The following is an 18,457-nucleotide window of genomic DNA, read 5'->3' on the forward strand; positions in this document are numbered from 1 at the left end:
AAAGCTTGTATCTGTTCCCCTTACTTACATAGTATATACTAACTGTATATAGTGAAATATGTCAGTAAGGGGATCAGATCAAAGATTTATTGCCATAGTTGTGTGCAGTGCTTGGTGCTGTACTGTTTGTTACATAGGTTGAAAAAAGACCTAGGTCCATCAAGTTCAACCTTTCTCCACCAATTGTTCTCTTGTGACACTGCCTCGCTCATGACACAACTATAGCATTTTGTCGTGGGTGATTAAAGAGGAGCCAGGGATGCCGGAAGGTAGGAGGAGTGTTACGGTTCTTAGAGTGGACCCACTGGATCATGGGACCGACCGGTCCTGGGCGACCTGACCAGGTGGAACCGCCCCCTATACAGGGAACGTTAGGAGCAGGCCAGGGGAGTAGGCGCACCGCAATAGCTAGTACCAGAGACCAGCTCGTAGGAGACAGAGACCAAGGTGGTGCAGGTTGCGCACTAGGAAATGTGACGAAGATCAGGGCAGAGCGCATACTTGGTAATATACGGGAGACCAAGACAGAGCAGAGCGCGCACAGGGTAAAGAGAGAGCGCCAGAATTACTGATGCCAGACACCGAGGAAGAGGCCACTTCTGGGTCAGAATACCTGGAAACCAAGCAAAGGAACCAAGAAAGCGCGCGCCTGCAGCCTAAGGAGGCACACAGCGCAGGCCGCGGATGCCCCGGGAGGTAAGCAAGCCCGGAGACACCCATCATGACCCCACATCACCAGCACAGGAGGCCCGGGGAGCGGCGGCAGGACGGCTAGCCGTGGCAGTAACGAGGTTTCCATATTTTGCTTAAAGGGGGTTTTCCCGATTAGGAGCTGTTGTGAAATACCCATTACTGGCAGCTAAATATTGATTTAAGTTGTACATTGGAGCTCTGTTAACCCCTTTCTGACATTAGACGTACTATCCCATCCACGGTACCCGGGCCCCTATGACCGGGGACGGGATAGTACGTCTAAGTGATCAGCGGCGCTCCGGGGGGGGGCGCCGCTGATCGTGGCCGGGTGTCGGCTGATTATCACAGCTGACACCCGGCACTATGTGTCAGGGGCGTTCATGGACTGCCCCGGCACATTAGCCCCCGGCTCACTGCGATCAAACATGGTCGCGGTGTACCGAAGGTTTAGGGAAGCATCGGCAGGGAGGGGGCTCCCTCCATGTTTCCCTGAGACCCCCCGCAGCAGCGCGATGTGCAGCGCTGCTTCGGGGGCCTCCTTCCCTGCAGGTCACCGGATCCAATATGGCCACGGGGGGCCTGCAGGGAGGCATCTTTCTCAGTGCCTGCAGAGAGCAGGCTCTGAGAAAGGCGATCTGCAGGCACTGCTGGAGGCTATCTGACACACTGCTGTGCAAGGTGTCAGATCAGCGATCTGACATATTACAATAATGTCCCCCCTGGGACAATGTAATAAAGTAAAAAAAAAAAAAAAGTAAAAATAATATATAAAAAAAGGTAAACAAAAAAAAATATATTCCCTAATAAATTCATTTTTTGGAAATAAAAAAACCAATAAAAGTACACATATTTGGTATCGCCGCATCCGTAATGACCCACCCTATAAAACTGTTTCACTAGTTAACCCCTTTAGTAAACCCCTTAAAAAATAAAAAACGAAACAAAAAACAATGCTTTATCATCATACCGCCAAACAAAAATTGAAATAACGCGCGATCAAAAAGACGCATATAAATAACCATGGTACCGCTGAAAACGTCATCTTGTCCCGCAAAAAACGAGCCGCCACACAGACTCATCAGCAAAAAAATAAAAAAGTTATAGCTCGCAGAATAAAGCGATGCAAAAATAATTATTTTTTATATAAAATTCTTTTCATTGCATAAAAGCGCCAAAACATAAAAAAAGACATAAATGAGGTATCGCTGTAATTGTACAGACCCGAAGAATAAAACCGCTTTATCAATTTAACCACACACGGAACGGTGTAATCGCACCCCCCAAAAGAAATTCATGAAATGCTGTTTTTTGTTCATTCTGCGTCCCAAAAATCAGAATAAAAATCGATCAAAAAAAGTCACGTGCCCGAAAATGGTACCAATAAAAACGTCAACTCGTCCCGCAAAAAATAAGGCCTCACATGACTCGGTGGGTCAAAATATGGAAAAATTATAGCTCTCAAAATGTGGTGATGCAAAAACTATTTTTACAATAAAAAGCATACTTTAGCGTATGGCGGCTGCCAAACATAAAAACCGCCATAAATAGTAAATCAAACCCCCCGTTATCACCCCCTTAGTTAGGACAAAATAATAAAATATATATATATTTATTTCCATTTTCCCACAGAGTTAGGGCTAGGGCTTAGATTAGGGTTAGGGGTGTGTCGGGGTTAGGGTTGGAGTTAGAATTGGGAAGATTCCACTGTTTAGGCACATCAGGTGCTCTCCAAACGCAACATGGCGTCTGATCTCAATTCCAGCCAATTCTGCGTTGAAAAAGTCAAACGGTGCTCCTTCCCTTCCATGCTCTGCCATATGCCCAAACAGTGGTTTACCCCCACATATGGGGTATCAGCCTACTCAGGACAAATTGCACAACAACTTCTGGGGTTCAATTTCACCTGTTACCCTTGGGAAAATTAAAAATTGGGGGCAAAAATCTTTTTTGTAGAAGAAAATGATTTTTTTTATTTTTATGACTCTACGTTATAAACTTCTGTGAAGCACTTGGGGGTTCAAAGTGCTCACACATCTAGATAAGTTCCTTGGGGGGTCTAGTTTCCAAAATGGGGTCACTTGTGGGGGGTTTCAACAGTTTAGGCACATCAGAGGCTCTCTAAACGCGACATGACACCTGCAGACCATTCCATCAAAGTCTGCATTCCAAAACGTCACTACTTCCCTTCCAAGCCCCGATGTGTGCCCATACAGTAGTTTTCTCCCACATATGGGTATCGGCGTACTCAAGATAAATTGGACAACAACTTTTGGGGTCCAAGTTCTCCTGTTACCCTTGGGAAAATAAAAAAATTGGGGACTGAAAGATCATGTTTGTGGAAAAAATGATTTTTTTATTTTCACGCCCGGGAGTTATAAACTTCTGTGAAGCACTTGGGGGTTCAAAGTGCTCACCACACATCTAGATAAGTTCCTTGGGGGGTCTAGTTTCCAAAATGGTGTCATTTGTGGGGGGTTTCCACTGTTTTGGCACATCAGGGGCTTTCCAAATGCGACATAGATTCCGATCTCCATTCCAGCAAGAAAAGTCAAATGACGCTGCTTCCCTTTCGAACTCTGCCATGCGCCCATATAGTCATTTACCCCCACATATGGGGTATCAGTGTACTCAGGACAAATTGCACAATAACTTTTGGGGTCCTACTACCCTTGGGAAAATAAAAATTTGGGGTGAAAAGATCATTTTTTTGAAAAAAATATGATTTTTTAATTGTACGGCTGTACGTTATAAACTTCTGTGAAGCCCTTGGGGGTTCAACGTTCTCACCACATATCTAGATAAGTTCCTTGGGGGGTCTTGTTTCCAAAATGGGGTCACATGTGGGGGGTTTCCACTGTTTAGGCACATCAGGGGATCTCCAAACGTGACATGGCGTCCGATCTGAATTCCAGCCAATTTTGCATTGAAAGAGTCAAACAGCGCTCATTCCCTTCCGAGCTCGGACATGCGCCGAAACAGTGGTCCCCCCCCCCACATATCAGGTATCAGCGTACTCAGGACAAATTGCACAATAACTTTTGCAGTCCAATTTCTCCTGTTAGCATTGGTAAAATAAAAAAAATTGGACCTAAATTAATTTTTGGTGAAAAAAAGTTATATGTTCATTTTTTTTTAAACATTCAAAAAATTCCTTTGAAACACCTGAAGGGTTAATAAACTTCTTGAATGTGGTTTTGAGCACCTTGAGGGGTGCAGTTTTTAGAATGGTGTCACTTTTGGGTATTTTATATCATATAGACCCCTCAAAGTGACTTCAAATGTGATGTGGTCCCTAAAAATAAAATGGTGTTGTAAAAATGAGAAATTGCTGGTCAACTTTTAACCCTTAACAAAAAAAATTTTGGTCCAAAATTGTGCTGATGTAAAGTAAACATATGGTAAATGTTATTTATTAAGTTTTTGGTGTGCCATATCTCTGTGATTTAAGGGTATAAAAATTCAAAGTTGGAAAATTGCGAACTTTCCACTTGCCAAATTTCTGCTTTTTTCACAAATAAACGCAAGTTATATGAATTAAATTTTACCACTAATATGAAGTACAATATGTCACGAGAAAACAGTGTCAGAATCACCGGGATCCATGGAAGTGTTCCAGAGTTCTGACCTCATAAAGGGACAGTGGTCAGAATTGTAAAAATTGGCCCGGTCATGAACGTGCAAACCACCCTTGGGGGTAAAGGGGTTAATGTGTTTACATCCATCCACCTCTGGCTCAAATGACAGCTGCGTATTATTGACGCTCTACTGTGTGGATTAGGTCATCAATATCCTGTGGGATGAACAATTCCTTGAAACCCTTCAAGACCTATGACATATAGGTACGTCATAGGTCGTATCTCTTCCTTTGATGCGGGTTCTGACGCTGAGCCCGCATCTTTTCAGACACAGGACAGCTGATTTGATCAGGTATCGTGTGCCCCTAACAGCTGCAGGTGGATTTGTGATCCTCCAGCAGGTCTTAACATGTTAAATGCCGCTGCCAATCTCTGACAGCAGCATTTATTTTGCGCTTACCGGAAGGGCATCACAAACCTTGCCCATCGGCTCCACTGTCATATGATCGCGGTTGCGCAGAAGGGTTGACATGACAGATCTATGAATGCTGGGTTCTGACATTGTGTAGCACTAGCAATCGGGAGATTGCAGCTTCAGGTCTCCTAAGGAGACCATTAAAGCAAGTGAAAAGTGTAAAAAAATTAAAATTAACAAATATATAAAAGTTTAAATTACCCCACTTTTGCCCCATCTATATATATAAAACTGAATATGTATGTATGTGTGTATCACCAACCAATAACAAAGCATCTTTCATTTCACCAGAGCTGTTCAAAAGAAGCTCAGCTGTTATTGGTTGCTATGAGCAACAGTTTTCTTGCAACCAATCACTAAGCATCTCTCATTTCACCAGAGCTGGTTAAAAGAAGCTGAGCTGTGATTGGTTGCTATGAGCAAGTTTTCCCACTTGACAACACCTCAGCAGACACTGACATGGTGGGAGAAATCTAGCATCCCTTGGAACATAAGCTCCAGCCATCGTCTGCCCCCCAAAAAGGAGCAGAGAACACATGACAGAAATGAATCTCCCATCCTGTGCCCATATACACCTCACACATCCTCCATCCTATAGGCACATCTTCCCTCTTAAAGGGATCAATGGTATGGAAGTCAGAGCAAATCCATCCAGAGCTTTTGTTTTGACCCCAGGCCTCTCTTAAAGGGATCCCCGGTATGGAAGTTAGGACCGTTACACTCAGCTCTGTGGTTCTGACCCCAGGGTTCTATTAAAGGGATCATTGGTATGCAAGTCAGGGCAAATCCACTCAGCGCTCTGGTACTGACCCCAGGCCTCTCTTAAAGGGATCTCCGGTATGGAAGTTAGGGTAAATCTCTCAGCGCTCTGATTCCCACCCCAGGCTTCTATTAAATGGATCATTGGTATAGAAGCCAGGGCAAATCCACTCAGCGCTTTGGTTCTGACGCCAGACCTCTCCTAAAGGGATCCCCGGTATGGAAGTTAGGACCGTTCCGCTCAGCGCTCTGGTTCTGACCCCAGGCTGATGGGATGATGTGGGATATTAGGGGTAGTAGTCCGGTGGCTCTGGCTGACGAGATGATGTGGGATATTAGGGGGAGTAATCCGGTGGCTCTGGTTGATGGGATATTAGGGGACAGAGATTTGTGAAATACGTTATGGATCTTGAACGTAACTGGAAGAGCCAATCGAAAAGAAACAGGATTAAGAATCTCCAAAATCTTATAAGGTCCAATAAATCTTGGCTTAAATTTTGGAGATGCAACCTTCATAGGAATATTCTTAGATGACAACCAAACCATATCACCCACTTTAAACCGGGGACCAATGGTCCTATGCCGGTTGGAAAATCGCTGGGCCTTTTCCTGAGAGAGTGACAACTTATCCACCAGTTGGTCCCATATCTGCTGCATTCTCTCAACCACAGTGTCCACACCTGGGCAGGACGAAGATTCCACTTGCCCTGAAGAGAATTGAGGATGAAACCCAAAATTACAGAAAAAAGGTGACATCAAAGTGGCAGAACTAGCTCTATTGTTCAGTGCGAATTCGGCCAAGGGCAAAAATGAGACCCAATCATCCTGATCAGCAGATATAAAACATCTCAAATAAGACTCCAAGGTCTGGTTTGTTCTCTGAGTCTGTCCATTGGTCTGGGGAATGCGGAGGAGAAGGATAACTGAATTCCCAGATTGGAACAAAAGGCTTTCCAGAATCTGGAAACAAACTGGACTCCTCTGTCGGACACAATGTTCTCAGGAATCCCATGTAACCGAACCACCTGTTGTAAAAACAAGGGCACCAACTCAGCGGAAGATGGCAACTTTGGGAGTGGTACAAGATGGACCATCTTCGAAAATCTATCACAAATCACCCAGATTACAGTCATCCTCTGAGAGACAGGAAGATCAGAAATAAAATCCATTGAGATATGGGTCCATGGCCTCTTGGGCACCGGTAGGGGCATCAGCAACCCACTAGAATGAGAGCAGGGTTTAGACCGAGAACAAGTCCCACAGGACTGTACAAAATTCCTGACGTCACAAGATAAGGCAGGTCACCAAAAAGACCGACTCACCAAATCTCTGGTACCAAAAATACCTGGATGACCAGCCAATGCGGAGCAATGAATTTCAGACATCACTCTCTTTCTCCACTGGTCAGGAACATACAATTTTCCCATAGGGCAACGCTCAGTTTTATCCTCCTGAAATTCCTCCAGGGCGCGTCTCAAATTGGGCGAAATGGCAGAAAGAACTACCCCCTCACCTAGGATGGTAGTAGGCTCGGTCACACCAAGGGAATCGTCAAAGAAACTCCTAGAAAAGGCGTCTGCCTTAACATTCTTAGTGCATGGAAGAAAAGAGACCACAAAATCAAAACGCGTGAAAAACAAGGCCCATCTAGCCTGTATAGGATTCAAGCGTTTGGCCGACTCCAGATAAATCAAATTCTTGTAATCGGTGAGGACCACAACTTGATGTCTAGCTCCCTCCAACCAATGTCTCCACTCCTCAAATGCCCATTTCATTGCCAACAATTCCCGATTCCCCAAGTCATAGTTGCGTTCAGATGGGGAGAACTTTCGAGAAAAGGAGGCACAGGGATTCATCTTAGAAGTCACAGGGTCTTTTTGGGACAAAACAGCTCCTGCACCAATCTCAGAAGCATCTACCTCCACCTGAAATGGAAGTGAGACATCAGGTTGCCGTAGACTGGAGCTGAAGTAAATCTCTGCTTAAGCTCCTGAATTGCTGAGACAGCCTCAGGAGATCAATTCAGCACATCAGCGCCCTTCTTGGTCAGATCAGTCAGTGGTTTGACAATACCAGAAAAATTACCTATAAATTTACGATAGAAATTAGCAAAACCCCAAAACTTCTGGAGGGCCTTCAAAGAAGTAGGCTGAACCCAATCATAAATGGCCTGTACCTTGGCCGGGTCCATTTCAATAGTCGATGGAGATAAGATAAATCCCAAAAATGAAATCCTCTGTACACCAAAGAGGCATTTTGATCCCTTAACAAACAGGGAATTCTCCCTCAAAATCCGGTACACAGTCCGGACGTGTTCCACATGAGAATCCCAATCACTAGAAAAGATCAAAATATCATCCAGATAGATGATCAAAATCTTATCCACAAAGTCACGGAAAATATCATTCATAAAGGACTGGAAGACAGAAGGGGCATTAGTGAGCCCAAAAGGCATCACCAGGTACTCAAAATGTCCCTCCGGAGTATTAAACGCCATCTTCTGTTCATCCCCGTGCTTGATGCGAATAAGATTATACGCCCCCTGAGGTCAAGCTTAGTAAGCCAGCAGGCACTCTTAACTCTGGAGAATAAATCAGACATCAGAGGTAATGGGTACTGATATTTAATCGTCATCTTGATAAGGGAACGATAATCAATACACGGTCTTAATGAACCATCTTTCTTGGCCATAAAAAAAAAAACAGCACCTAAAGGTGACGAGGATGGTCTAATATGACCCTTCTCCGACTCCTTAATATAGGATCGCATAGCATCATGTTCCGGTACTGATAAGTTGAAAAGCCGACCCTTGGGAAATTTACACCCAGGCATCAACTCAATTGCACAGTCATAACTCCTATGAGGAGGCAAAGACGCAGACTTGCTCTCACTAAATACATCAGAAAAATCGGCTAGATAATCAGGAATATCATGAGACTGAGGAGATGGAGAAAACAGGAGCGTCCCTAAGAACACACTGACAACCCCAACTCACCACAGACCCAGATTTCCAATCAAAAACTGGATTATGAGTTTGCAACCAAGGAAAACCCAGGACAATAGTATCATGCAAATTATGCAGCACCAAAAATTTACAATTTTCTTGGTGGTCTGGGGCAACTCGCATTGTCACCTGGGTCCAAAACTGAGGTTTATTCTCCGCCAAAGGAGTAGCATCAATACCCCTCAAAGGAATAGGCGTCCGCAGAGGCGTCATGGAAAAACCACAATGTTTAGCAAAGTCCAAATCCATCAGATTCAATGCTGCTCCTGAAACCACAAAAGCCTTCGTGGAAAACGTGGATAAGGAGCAGATCAGAGTAATTGCCAAAAGGAACTCAGGTTGTATACTGCCCACAGCAAATGTGTGTGCAAAACGTTTCTCTCGTTTAGGGCAGACAGAGATAGTATGAGAGACGTCTCCACAGAAAAAACACAGCTTATTACGCCTTCTAAACTCCTGACGTCGCGCCCTAGACAAAACCCCATCACATTGCATAGGTTCAGACGTTTGTTCAAAAGGTGGCAGCACCTCCCGTGTAGTTTTACGTTCACGTAAACGCCGATCAACTTGAATGGCTAATGACATAGAATCATCCAGACCAGAGGGAACAGGAAATCCCACCATAACATCTTTTACGGTCTCTGATAAACCGTTCCGAAAGAGAGTTGCCAATGCACTATCATTCCATGTAGTAAGGACTGCCCACTTTCGGAATTTTTGACAATATAACTCTGCAGAATCCTGACCCTGGTTCAATGCCAACAGGGTTCTCTCAGCTTGATCAACAGCATTAGGTTCATCATACAACAACCCCAAGGCTTGAAAAAATACATCCACATTAGTCAGAATAGGATTTTCAGGTGTCAGAGAAAAAGCCCAATCCTGGGGATCGCCGCGCAGCAAGGAGATGACAATTTTAACCTGCTGCACAGAGCTCCCCGATGAGTTAGGCTTCAAGGCAAGAAATAATAATTATTCTTAAAATTCAGAAATTTAGACCGATCCCCAGAAAACACATCAGGAGTAGGGATCTTAGGTTCAGCAGCATGTAACTGAATGAGGTAGTTGGAAATTCCCTGCACTTCAGCAGCAAGTTGCTCCACACTATCAGACAATTGCTTAATCTCCATTAGGAAAAAAAAATCCTCCTACGGCCCCAGAGAAAAAGAGGAAAAAATATTTAAAAAATTCTGAATTTTTTTTTCTTTTTTAACAACTTTTTCCTGCTTTTGAGTACCCTAGAATCTGCGCTATGGCTGGTGATTCTGTTATGAATGGGTCACCGAGGAGAAAAAAACCAAAACAAGCTAAGTCATAGAAAACCAGAGAGGTTGGTAACTATGCAGATTGCAGACCCCTGATCCTAACCACACAGCTAGCAGCAGCCGTGTGCGTTCCTATGATGAATCTAGATGCTTCATCACAGCCGGAGGACTAAATAAGACTAAAGCAAGAAAAGGGGAAAACTAACTGTTATATTCTTGTATATAGCAGCAGTATTATAGTAGTTATATTCTTGTACATAGGGAGCAGTATTATAGTAGTTATATTCTTGTACATAGGAGCAGTATTATAGCAGTTATATTCTTGTATATAGGAGCAGTATTATAGTAGTTACAGTCATGGCCAAAAGTATTGACACCCCTGCAATTCTGTCAGATAATACTCAGTTTCTTCCTGAAAATGATTGCAAACACAAATTCTTTGGTATTATTATCTTCATTTAATTTGTCTTAAATGAAAAAACGCAAAAAGAATTGTCCTAAAGCCAAATTGGATATAATTCCACACCAAACATAACAAAGAGGGTGGACAAAAGTATTGGCACTGTTTGAAAAATCATGTGATGCTTCTCTAATTTATGCAATTAACAGCACCTGTAACTTACCTGTGGCACCTAACAGGTGTTGGCAATAACTAAATCACACTTGCAGCCAGTTAACATGGATTAAAGTTGACTCAACCTCTGTCCTGTGTCCTTGTGTGTACCACATTGAGCATGGAGAAAAGAAAGAAGACCAAAGAACTGTCTGAGAACTTGAGAAACCAAATTGTGAGGAAGCATAAGCAATTTCAAGGCTACAAGTCCATCTCCAAAGACCTGAATGTTCCTGTGTCTACCGTGCACAGTGTCATCAAGAAGTTTAAAGCCCATGGCACTGTGGCTAACCTCCCTAGATGTGGCCGGAAAAGAAAAATTGACAAGAGATTTCAACGCAAGATTGTGCGGATGTTGGATAAAGAACCTCCACTAACATCCAAACAAGTTCAAGCTGCCCTGCAGTCCGAGGGTACAACGGTGTCAACCCGTACAATCCGTCGGCGTCTGAATGAAAAGGGACTGTATGGTAGGAGACCCAGGAAGACTCCACTTCTTACCCCGAGACATAAAAAAGCCAGGCTGGAGTTTGCCAAAACTTACCTGAAAAAGCCTAAAACATTTTGGAAGAATGTTCTCTGGTCAGATGAGACAAAAGTAGAGCTTTTAGGGCAAAAGCATCAACATAGTTTACAGGAGAAAAAAAAGGCATTCAAAGAAAAGTACACGGTCCCTACAGTCAAACATGGCGGAGGTTCCCTGATGTTTTGGGGTTGCTTTGCTGCCTCTGGCACTGGACTGCTTGACCGTGTGCATGGCATTATGAAGTCTGAAGACTACCAACAAATTTTGCAGCATAATGTAGGGCCCAGTGTGAGAAAGCTGGGTCTCCCTCAGAGGTCATGGGTCTTCCAGCAGGACAATGACCCAAAACACACTTCAAAAAGCACTAGAAAATGGTTTGAGAGAAAGCACTGGAGACATCTAAGGTGGCCAGCAATGAGTCCAGACCTGAATCCCATAGAACACCTGTGGAGAGATCTAAAAATGGCAGTTTGGAGAAGGCACCCTTCAAATATCAGGGACCTGGAGTAGTTTGCCAAAGAAGAATGGTCTAAAATTCCAGCAGAGCATTGTAAGAAACTCATTGATGGTTACCGGAAGCGGTTGGTCGCAGTTATTTTGGCTAAAGGTTGTGCAACCAAGTATTAGGCTGAGGGTGCCAATACTTTTGTCCGGCCCATTTTTGGAGTTTTGTGTGAAATGATCAATGTTTTGCTTTTTGCTTCATTCTCTTTTGTGTTTTTTCATTTAAGACAAATTAAATGAAGATAATAATACCAAAGAATTTGTGTTTGCAATCATTTTCAGGAAGAAACTGAATATTATCTGACAGAATTGCAGGGGTGTCAATACTTTTGGCCATGACTGTATATTCTTGTACATAGGAGCAGCATTATAGTAGTTATATTCTTGTACATAGGAGCAGTATTATAGTAGTTATATTCTTGTACATAGGGGGCAGTAGTATAGTAGTTATATTCTTGTACATAGGAAGCAGTATTATATTAGTTATATTTTTGTACATAGGACCAGTATTATAGTAGTTATATTCTTGTACATAGGAGCAGTATTATAGTAGTTGTATTCTTGTACATAGGAGCAGTATAATAGTAGTTATATTCTTGTACATAGGGACAGTATTATAGTAGTTATATTCTTGTACATAGGGGGCAATATTATTGTAGTTATATTCTTTTACATAGGGGCAGTATTATAGTAGTTATAGTCTTGTACATAGCGAGCAGTATTATAGTAGTTATATTCTTGTATATAGGAGCAGTATTATAGTAGTTATATTCTTGTATATAGGAGCAGTATTATAATAGTTATATTCTTGTACATAGGGGGGCAATATTATAGTAGTTGTATTCTTGTACATAGGAGCAGTATTATAGTAGTTATATTCTTGTATATAGGAGCAGTATTATAGTAGTTATATTCTTGTACATAGGGGGCAGTAGTATAGTAGTTATATTCTTGTACATAGGGAGCAGTATTATAGTAGTTATATTCTTGTACATAGGAGAAGTATTATAGTAGCTATATTCTTGTACATAGGAGCAGTATTATAGTAGTTATATTCTTGTATATAGGAGCAGTATTATAGTAGTTATATTCTTGTACATAGGGGCAGTATTATAGTAGTTATATTCTTGTATATAGGAGCAGTATTATAGTAGTTATATTCTTGTACATAGCGAGCAGTATTATAGTAGTTATATTCTTGTGTATAGGAACAGTATTATAGTAGTTATATTCTTGTATATAGGAGCAGTATTATAGTAGTTATATTCTTGTACATAGGGGCAGTATTATAGTAGTTATATTCTTGTACATAGGGGGCAGTATTATAGTAGTTATATTCTTGTACATAGCGAGCAGTATTATACTAGTTATATTCTTGTGTATAGGAACAGTACTATAGCAGTTATATTCTTGTATATAGGAGCAGTATTATAGTAGTTATATTCTTGTACATGGGGGCAATATTATAGTAGTTATATTCTTGTACATAGGAGAAGTATTATAGTAGCTATATTCTTGTACATAGGAGCAGTATTATAGTAGTTATATTCTTGTATATAGGAGCAGTATTATAGTAGTTATATTCTTGTACATAGGGGCAGTATTATAGTAGTTATATTCTTGTATATAGGAGCAGTATTATAGTAGTTATATTCTTGTACATAGCGAGCAGTATTATAGTAGTTATATTCTTGTGTATAGGAACAGTATTATAGTAGTTATATTCTTGTATATAGGAGCAGTATTATAGTAGTTATATTCTTGTACATAGGGGCAGTATTATAGTAGTTATATTCTTGTACATAGGGGGCAGTATTATAGTAGTTATATTCTTGTACATAGCGAGCAGTATTATACTAGTTATATTCTTGTGTATAGGAACAGTATTATAGTAGTTATATTCTTGTATATAGGAGCAGTATTATAGTAGCTATATTCTTGTACATGGGGGCAATATTATAGTAGTTATATTCTTGTACATAGGGAGCAGTATTATAGTAGTTATATTCCTGTACATAGGAGAAGTATTATGGTAGTTATATTTTTGTATATAGGAGCAGTATTATAGTAGTTATATTCTTGTACATAGGGGGCAGTAGTATAGTAGTTACATTCTTGTACATAGGGAGCAGTATTATAGTAGTTATATTTTTGCCCATAGGAGCAGTATTATAGTAGTTATATTCTTGTACATAGCGAGCAGTATTGTAGTAGTAGTTATATTCTTGTACATAGGGAGCAGTATTATAGTAGTTATATTCTTGTATATAGGAGCAGTATTATAGTAGTTGTATTCTTGTACATAGGAGCAGTATAATAGTAGTTATATTCTTGTACATAGGGGCAGTATTATAGTACTTATATTCTTGTACATAGGGGGCAATATTATTATAGTTATATTCTTGTACATAGGGAGCAGTATTATAGTAGTTATATTCTTGTACATAGGAGCAGTATTATAGCAGTTATATTCTTGTATATAGGGGGCAGTATTATAGTAGTTATATTCTTGTATATAGGAGCAGTATTATAGTAGCTATATTCTTGTACATAGGAGCAGCATTATAGTAGTTATATTCTTGTACATAGGAGCAGTATTATAGTAGTTATATTCTTGTACATAGGGGGCAGTAGTATAGTAGTTATATTCTTGTACATAGGGAGCAGTATTATAGTAGTTATATTTTTGTACATTGGACCAGTATTATAGTAGTTATATTCTTGTACATAGGGGGCAGTATTATAGTAGTTATATTCTTGTACATAGGGGGCAATATTATTGTAGTTATATTCTTTTACATAGGGGCAGTATTATAGTAGTTATAGTCTTGTACATAGCGAGCAGTATTATAGTAGTTATATACTTGTATATAGGAGCAGTATTATAGTAGTTATATTCTTGTATATAGGGGGGCAATATTATAGTAGTTGTATTCTTGTACATAGGGAGCAGTATTATAGTAGTTATATTCTTGCACATAGGAGCAGTATTATAGTAGTTATATTCTTGTACATAGGGAGCAGTATTATAGTAGTTATATTCTTGTACATAGGAGCAGTATTATAGTAGCTATATTCTTGTACATAGGAGCAGTATTATAGTAGTTTTCTTGGGGTTCGCGGTTAGACCTGCCTCCCACAGGTCATCAATCACAGCTTGTACTTTCTGGAGATGAGTCTCCCAGTCCAAGCTGTAAATGACAATGTCATCCAAATAGGCCGAAGCGTACCGCCTATGTGGCCTCAGGACTCGATCCATCAGTCTCTGGAAGGTCGCCGGTGCTCCGTGCAGTCCAAACGGCATATACACATACTGAAATAGACCTTCTGGGGTAGCAAATGCTGTCTTTTCTCTGGCGGCCTCCATCAGAGGGATCTGCCAATACCCCTTTGTTAGGTCTAGGGTCGTAATATACCGGGCTTTTCCTAACCGATATATTAACTCGTCGACCCGGGGCATGGGGTAGGCATCAAATTTTGAGACCGCATTCAGTTTCCTGAAGTCATTGCAGAACCGGATGGTGCCGTCCGGTTTAGGAATTAGCACAATCGGGCTGGACCAAGCACTGTGCGATTCCTCAATGACACCTAACTCTAACATGGCCTTCACTTCTCGGGAAACGGCTTCACGGCGCGCTTCCGGGATTCGGTAGGGCTTGACGTGAACTGTTACACCAGGTTCCGTTACGATGTCATGTTTTATTAGCGTAGTCTGCCCGGGTTTTTCTGAGAAAAACTTTGGGTTGTGAAGTAGAAACTGCCTGACCTCAGTCTTTTGCCGCTCCGAGAGAGTCTCTGCAACCCGTACCTCCGGTACGGTATGCGAGCAGACAGGACGGGCCAGCTCCGCTGACAAGGCAGACCGATCCTTCCAGGGCTTTAGCAGATTTACATGATAGATCTGTTCAGGTTTCCGTTTACCTGCCTGGTATACTTTGTAGTTTACTTCAACTCTTTCCTTGATCTCAAAGGGGCCCTGCCACTTTGCCAGGAACTTACTGTCCACCGTGGGGACCAGGATCAACACCCTATCTCCGGGTGCAAACGTACGGATCTTGGCGCCCCTATCATAGATTCGTTTTTGGGCTCCTTGAGCCTGTATCATGTGTTCTTTGACGATAGGCATAACAGCCGCAATACGGTCCTGCATTTGTGTGACGTGATCTATCACTGTTTTAAACGGAGTGACCTGACCCTCCCAGGTTTCTTTTGCAACGTCTAACAGTCCGCGAGGACGTCGGGCGTACAATAACTCGAAAGGCGAGAATCCCGTGGAAGACTGGGGTACTTCCCTGATGGCAAAAAGCAAATACGGAAGTAAATAGTCCCAGTTCTTCCCATCCTTGTCTATCACCTTTCTCAGCATCTGCTTCAGAGTTTTATTGAACCGTTCGACCAACCCATCTGTTTGAGGGTGATACACGGATGTGCGTAACGGTTCGATTTGTAACAATCGGCAGAGCTCCTTCATTACCCTGGACATAAAGGGGGTCCCCTGGTCGGTGAGTATCTGTTTTGGTATAACGACCCGACTAAACACATGCACCAGTTCCTTGGCAATCGTCTTGGTAGCCGTGTTACGCAAAGGGATGGCCTCCGGGTAACGAGTGCCATAATCCAAGATGACCAGGATATGTTGGTGTCCACGTGCAGACCGTGGAAGGGGCCCAACTAAATCCATCCAAATCCTCTCAAATGGGACTTCAATAATAGGTAGGGGTACCAAAGGGCTACAGAACCGGGGCTTAGGTGCAGAGGCTTGGCAGTCAGGACAAGACTCAAAATATACACGGATATCGTGATGCATGCCTGGCCAAACAAAACAGTGTAATATCCTTTCGGTGGTTTTCTGGACTCCCAGGTGACCTCCCATCACATGTCCGTGGGCCAGGTCCAGCACCTGCCGCCGGTAGGGTTTTGGCACGACTAATAGTTGCACCGTATCTTCTCCCTTTTTCTCTATCTGATAGAGTAAATCATTCTCCAGAACCATGTAAGGATATGCCAGCCTAGAGCCAGGTTCTACGGGTACCCCATTTATCACTTTTACATTTGTTCTAGCCTGAGAAAGGGTAGGATCCTTTATTTGCTCGCTTTGGAGGTCATCTTTCTGAACTTCTAAATCCGGCAAACGGGGAGGTGGACGGCTGTCAGCCTCCTCCTCTTCCCCGGTCTCCTCCGTATCACCCGCCATGACTGAAAACGGGAACTGCAGGTCATTTCCCGCAGACTCTTCCCCCGAGTCTTCCGGGGAGACCTCTTCCCGGGGTTCGGGACCCACACGCGCCCTGGGAGAAGAATCATGTACACTATTACCCGAAGGCATCAACTGATTCTCCCACAATTGCCAGAAGTGGGGAAAATCCCGGCCCAGGATAACATCATGCAATAACGCCGGGACGAGTCCCACTTTATGTTGCACAGACCCATAGGAAGTTGTAATGCATATGACCGTGGTGAGGTACGAACAGGTGTCTCCATGCACACACGTTACAGAAAATTTGTCTGCTGGTCCAGTCGGGGCTGACACCAGACTGGCCTTCACCAGAGTCACCACACTTCCCGAGTCTAACAATGCCACCACATTTTTGCCATCAACAGTTAAATCACACAAGTGTTTTTCCACATCCTTTTGACCGGCATTCACACTCACTACCCGTGCAACCATAGACATGCAGTTTTTAGAGTCTGTGACGTCGCACTGCATGGGTTCAGTAGTGACCGGACAGTTCGCAGCAATATGTCCCATCTCTTGGCAGCGGAAACACCTAACGGGCCCCTTGCTTAGACCATAGTTCGTTACTCTCGGCCTCGCAGTGCGGGCAGTCCCATTTTCCTCCCCCACTGTCTTAGGGATTTTTCCATCTCCCCTACTCCCTGGAACAGTCTTACCGGTTCCACGTGGAGATGATGAAGAACGAGGTGGGGTAACGTCGTCTCGGAGTCCTTCCGCCACGGAGTAACGTTCAACCAGATCCACCAGTTGATCTGCCGTCGTAGGATTTCCATGGCTTACCCACTTCCTCAGGGCTGGCGGTAGAGCTCTCAGGTACTTGTCCATGACGACTCTCTGGATTATCTCTGGCGCTGTCAGCACCTCGGGTTGTAGCCACTTCTTCGTCACGTGGATCAGGTCGAACATCTGTGACCGCGGTGGTTTATCCGGCTGATAAGTCCATTGATGCACTCTCTGTGCACGGACAGCGGTCGTCACTCCCAGCCGGGCCAAGATCTCGGCTTTCAGTTTGTCAAAGTCCTGCGCAGCTTCAGGCTCTAAGTCATAATAAGCCTTTTGGGCCTCACCGGAAAGAAACGAGGCAATCAGGCCGGCCCATCTTGCCTTCGGCCATTTTTCTCGCAACGCCGTCCGTTCAAACGTAGTCAGGTATGCCTCGACGTCATCTTCTGTCGTCATCTTCTGCCAGTACCGACTCACGTGAATCACTCTCGACTCGGCTTCCAGGTTAACCTCAGGTAAGCTTGCCAAGCGCTGCGCCACCTGCTGGAGAAGCGAACGATCGGTAACTGTCATGTCCACCAACTCCTTCAGCTGGGCCATCATCACCCGATTAGCTTCTTGCTGGACGGCGGTGGACTGTACCAGCGCTTTCACCACGCCCTCCATGCTCATGCTTGCAACATGATGCCCGCGTTCTCCACCACAATGTGATAAAACACTCCGGTATCGCCTTTGCTGGGGTCAAAGGTCACGTGCATTCAGCATGAAACTCAGGCGCAGAGCTGGGATTCGGGTGTAACTGACCCTGGGTCAGGTTTATTAACGGTGAAAGCAGTGTGTCTCTCACACAGACAGGCTCTCTGTGTTCCCAGGCTGAGACACTCACACAACCACCTGGCATCCTTTTATATCCACCTCCCATTATTCATTAGCAAGCAGGTGCGATACTGACCAGACTAGGCCACATAGGAAAGGTATCTGGGCGAGATATACCTGCCCTCATCCACTATTCCCACATGATTCTCACAATAGGGAGCAGTACTATAGTAGTTATATTTTTGCACATAGGAGCAGTATAATAGTA

The sequence above is a fragment of the Dendrobates tinctorius genome, unplaced genomic scaffold (genome assembly GCF_039654945.1).
Source record: "Dendrobates tinctorius isolate UK_male_01 unplaced genomic scaffold, ASM3965494v1 ptg000192l, whole genome shotgun sequence".
Lineage (NCBI taxonomy): Eukaryota > Metazoa > Chordata > Amphibia > Anura > Dendrobatidae > Dendrobates > Dendrobates tinctorius.